We start from the raw sequence: 6,000 nt of genomic DNA on the forward strand, positions 1-6,000 counted from the left end.
AGGGATTATGCTTAATAGTTTCTTTTGTTAGTGTACTGTGCTTAGGATGTTTAGAACAATCATGAGCATTTTGTGCATTGAGAGCACATATTTATCAAACAAGCCAGAATGCCAGCAAAAGGGTTTGAATTGAAGCATTTCCTTCATCCCTGGCCCCTTCACAGGGTACCAGCATCCAGGAGATTTATTAATTGGCTTTTAAGTTGGTCTTTATTCAGTGAAAGAGGAGCAGGAGAGCTCTTGGCAGGCAACACAAGAATCTGCAGCAGGGCAAATAAGAACAACAGCAGAAAAGGGGGGAGGATACAGGGTGGGGTAGAGGCCGAGGCCAACCTGGAGGGTTCCTCATCCTAGACAGCCTTGCCTGTCAGGTATTTTCCTCATGACCTCGTCATGGATGGGGTCCTGGACGGCCTTGCCTGCCCGGTATTTCCTTCATGACCTCATCACGGGCGGGACCTCCCCTAATGTCCCCCGACACACAGGGTCTGTTCCGAGGAGTAGCTGGAACCATTGTCTTGATGTGAAACCATTATCTTGATGTGAAACCATCGTAATCTTTGTCTTCAGATGGCATCCAGATGGCTATAGAGTATATGAAAGATGTTCAGCATCACTGTTAGAGAAACGCCCATCAAAACTGCAACGTGGCATCAACGCACACCGCTCGGAATGGCCATCTTCCAAAAGTTCTACAAAGATTGTGTGATTATGGTTTTAGAGTGTTTGCCCTCTGATGCCCTCTCTCAACACCTACCGTCTTACTTGGGTTTCTCTTACCTTGGACGTGGGGTATCTCTTCACGGCTGCTCCAGCAAAGTGCAGCCGCTGCTCCTTACCTTGGACATGGGGTATCTCCTCTCTGCCACCCCTCCTGACCTTGAACATGGAGTAGCTCCTCTCAGCCCTCCTGCCCCCACACAGCCGCCGCTCCAGTATGGAATGATGCAGGGCAGAGGCTAATAGAGTTTTGCCAAGAGAACACACTGGTCATAGAAAACACCCTCTTCCAACAACACAAGAGAAGACTCTACACATGGACATCACCAGATGGTCAACACCAAAATCAGATTGATTATATTCTTTGCAGCCAAAGATGGAGAAGCTCTATACAGTCAGCAAAAACAAGACTGGGAGCTGACTGTGGCTCAGATCATGAACTCCTTATTGCCAAATTCAGACTTAAACTGAAGAAAGTAGGGATAACCACTAGACCATTCAGGTATGACCTAAATCAAATCCCTTATTGAAGAAGGAATTCATAGGGCCTGAACTCCATCTCAGGCCTGTCCGTGCTGGCTGTGCTCGACTGCCTCTCCAGTGGACTCTGAACTCTCTGCTTAGTGCCTGTGAGGACGACAATGGAAGGATAAGACCCCCTCCAGACAGAGGAATCCTGAAGATCACATCCAGGCTACTCATTGCCTAAGAGGAAGCATACCATAATCACACCTGTCTCCGGACAGGTCATAAACTTTTTTTCGTATTGTCAAGATGTAATCACAGGCTTATCGATTATTAACTGGTTGGAATGTAACTGCGGGCTTATTGACTATTGACTGTTTAAGACACGTACACATGGGGCAGGAGGTGGGTTTAGACACGTACGCATGGGGTATAAAAGATTTTCACAAATGCTGGACAGGGTCCTTGGCTAAGAGGAGACTCTGCCTTGGGCCCGCCGGCGTAATAAACTGCACTCCACTATCTGCATTGTCCTTCTGAGTGAGTCTGTTTCCCGGAAAGCGTGGCTATAACATTATGACTATACAGTAGAAGTGAGAAATAGATTTAAGGGACTAGATCTGATAGACAGAGAGCCTGATGAACTATGGACGGAGGTTTGTGACATTGTACAGGAGACAGGGATCAAGATCATCCCCATGGAAAAGAAATGCAAAAAGGCAAAATGGTTGTCAGAGGAGGCCTTACAAATAGCTGCAAAATGAAGAGAACTGAAAAGCAAAGGAAAAAAGGAAAGATATTCCCATTTGAATGCAGAGTTCCAAAGAATAGCCAGGAGAGATAAGAAAGCCTTCCTCAGCAATCAATGCAAAGAAATAGAGGAAAACAACAGAATGGGAAAGACTAGAGATCTCTTCAAGAAAATTAGAGATACCAAGGAAACATTTCATGCAAAGATGGGCTCAATAAAGGACAGAAATTGTATGGACCTAGCAGAAGCAGAAGATATTAAGAAGAGGTGGCAAGAATACACAGAAGAACTGTACAAAAAAGATCTTCACGACCCAGATAATCGCAATGGTGTGATCACTCACCTAGAGCCAGACATCTTGGAATGTGAAGTCAAGTGGGCCTTAAAAAGCATCACTACGAAGAAAGCTAGTGGATGTGATGGAATTCCAGTTGAGCTATTTCAAATCCTGAAAGATGATGCTGTGAAAGTGCTGCACTCAATATGCCAGCAAATTTGGAAAACTCAGCAGTGGCCACAGGACTGGAAAAGGTCGGTTTTCATTCCAATCCCTAAGAAAGGCAATCCCAAAGAATGCTCAAACTACCGCACAATTGCACTCATCTCACATGCTAGTAAGGTAATGCTCAAAATTCTCCAAGCCAGGCTTCAGCAATACGTGAACTGAGAACTTCCATATGTTCAAGCTGGTTTTAGAAAAGGCAGAGGAACCAGAGATCAAATTGCCAACATCTGCTGGATCATCAAAAAAGCAAGAGAGTTCCAGAAAAACATCTATTTCTGCTTTATTGACTACGCCAAAGACTTTGACTGTGTGGATCACAATAAACTGTGGAAAATTCTGAAGGAGATGGGAATACCAGACCACCTGACCTGCATCTTGAGAAACCTGTATGCAGGTCAGGAAGCAACAGTTAGAACTGGACATGGAACAACAGACTGGTTCCAAATAGGAAAAGGAGTACATCAAGTCTGTATATTGTCACCCTGCTTATTTAACTTTTATGCATAGTACATCATGAGAAACGCTGGGCTGGAGGAAGCACAAGCTAGAATCAAGATTGCTGGGAGAAATATCAATAACCTCAGATATGCAGATGACACCACTCTTATGGCAGAAAGTGAAGGTGAACTAAAAAGCCTCTTGATGAAAGGGAAAGAGGAGAGTGAAAAAGTTGGCTTAAAGCTTAACATTCAGAAAACTAAGATCATGGCATCTGGTCCCATCACTTCATGGCAGACAGATGGGGAGACAGTGGAAACAGTGTCAGACTTTATTTTTTTGGGCTCCAAAATCACTGCAGATGGTGACTGCAGCCATGAAATTAAAAGACGCTTACTCCTTGGAAGGAAATTTATGACCAACCTAGATAGCATATTAAAAAGCAGAGACATTACTTTGCCAACAAAGGTCCGTCTGGTCAAGGCTACGGTTTTTCCAGTGGTCATGTATAGATGTGAGAGTTGGACTGTGAAGAAAGCTGAGCGCTGAAAAATTGATGTTTTTGAACTGTGGTGTTGGAGAAGACTCTTGAGAGTCCCTTGGACTGCAAGGAGATCCACCCAGCCCATCCTGAAGGAGATCAGTACTGGGTGTTCATTGGAAGGACTGATGCTGAAGCTGAAACTCCAATACTATGGCCACCTCATGCGAAGAGTTGACTCATGGAAAAGACCCTGATGCTGGTAGGGATTGGGGGCAGGAGGAGAAGGGGATGACAGAGGATGAGATGGCTGGATGGCATCACCGATTTGATGGACATGAGTTTGAGTAAACTCCAGGAGCTGGTAATGGACAGGGAGGCCTGGCGTGCTGCAATTCATGGGGTCGCAAAGAGTCGAACACGACTGAGCGACTGAACTGAACTGAACTATTACCTAACCTAACAGCCCGCCCTATTACCCTAAGTGAGTATGGACGGGGAGGGTCAGGCAGTCACTTTTCTCCATCTCTAGTAGTGATCTCAAGCATAGACTCCCTGAAGCCCAGAAAAAGCAAGGAATTGGACTCCCTATGCAAGTCTGAGTCAGAGGCAACAGCCTCCTCATAGCCTTTCTCCTTCCTGGAGACTGTCTCTAAGATAGCCATGACTTCTCCTTCTGGCTAACTCACTCCTACTCACAGAGGCTATGGCCTTCCCAGGCCACAAAGGCTATGACTTCCCAGGGCATACTACCTGCCACCACCTTCAGGAGGAAGAACAGCTTTAGGGGAGATGCAGAGACTGAGATGCCAGAATATGACAATGGACAGCTACCCACCAGGGCACTGAAGCACTGGACCCGGGAGGCTATTTCCAGAAGTCACCCAGGATATGAGTTGAGTAGATCTCTTTATTCCTCCTGTTTAGAACTTAACCCAGTCCTTCCAGGTCCACCCTAGCTATCCTGTGGCTTCATGCCCTGAGGGCACTGAAGCTATGAACAGGTTCTTGGATGCCCTTCTCCACCCCTAGACACCTGCCTCATTTTTTTCCCTGCAGTGATGTTGTTTAGCAATGGCATATAAACTTTCTAAGCTGAAGGCAGTCTGGGGTCATTTGGCCAGCACATAGCGGCTACTTGATAAATTCCTGTTGAATCATTAGGATAATTAAGGGAGCTTGGATCAGAGGGACACTCTTAGCATCTCCAAATCAGATGTGAAGAGAAACCAGTAGCCACACTAATCCCCAAACAGAAAACAGCTAATCCCACAACAGGACCAGTGTTCCACCATCAAATGCAGAGTCCTGAAGTTCTGGCTTAGAACTTCGAAGGAAGAACTATTCCCTTCTCCAGCCCCACACACTGTCCAGTTACATTTCCTGTGTCTGAACCAAAATGCTGGGGATACAGAATCACTAACCTTTCCTCAGGGCCCCTAAGGAATTGATACTCCCCGGGAAGGCTTGGCAGTCCCTGGGAGACAAAGAGAGAGAGAACCTGAGGGTACTGACCAAACCTAACAATTTTATCTCGAATCTAACTGGTAATCAGAAATGTAACAGGAACAATGGAGCGACTCCTCCCTTTGTGAATTATTGTTAAACCAACAAAGGATATTAAACTGAATGAGGGCCTGGATTCAGACTCTGTAGACAAACAGTGCCCCGCTAGCCCTCCCCTGATGTATTATCCACTAGGATATAAAACATGGTTCACGGATGCTTGCAGGCATCCCAGCAGATCTCTCTTTGTTCCTACACATTTGCACAGAAGCATAACTCCTAAGAAGAAGGAAGCTGAATCCCTTTGACAACCAAGGTTCCTACAGAATCTCTGAGGAGCTAGAGTTGCCCTGACTGAGCCCAGCTGGCAGGACCACTGATGTGGCCCCTGAGAGAGAATCTTGCAGGGAGAGAAGGAGGTAGATGTGGTGGAAAGAGGACTCAGCTGATGCCAGAAACTGCCCTGACCCTGTCAGCCCCAAATCAGGTTTATGCCCCCGCCCCCACCAAGGGCTCAGGGCTGTTTTGAACAGGTGTAACCCAGGGGAGAGGGCGTTATCTCTCCACACGACTCAACACACACACACACACACACACACACACACACATTTTATACCCACACATAACCCACTAGGAGGTGGCTCCTCTTACTGGGAAGGTTGAGGTGGTGGGTGAGGGCTGGAGAAGTTGCCAGGTGATGACACACAAATGGATTCTCCACCAGGGTGCTTTGTCTGAAGTTTTAGAATCTAACTGACAAATATTTGCACCCCAAAGAGAGGAACAAAATAGTAACCCACTCCCCAATTCTTTTCCTGATTTCTGAATATTCTTAAACCTCATTCAATCATTTTATTTTTAAAACAAAAAATGTAAAGAATAAAATTTAAATGGCTTATAATACCACATCTCAGACATTTTCTACTAACCATTTACAAATGAAAGCAATATGATCAGTCAGTTCAGTTCAGTTCTGTTGCTCAGTTGTGTCCAACTCTTTGCAACCCCATGATTTGCAGCACGCCAGGCCTCCCTATCCATCACCAACTCCCGGCGTTCACTCAAATTCGTGTCCACCGAGTCGGTGATGCCATCCAGCCGTCTCATCCTCTGTCGTCCCCTTCTCCTCCTGCC

The sequence above is a fragment of the Cervus elaphus genome, chromosome 12 (assembly GCF_910594005.1).
Source record: "Cervus elaphus chromosome 12, mCerEla1.1, whole genome shotgun sequence".
Taxonomy (NCBI): domain Eukaryota; kingdom Metazoa; phylum Chordata; class Mammalia; order Artiodactyla; family Cervidae; genus Cervus; species Cervus elaphus.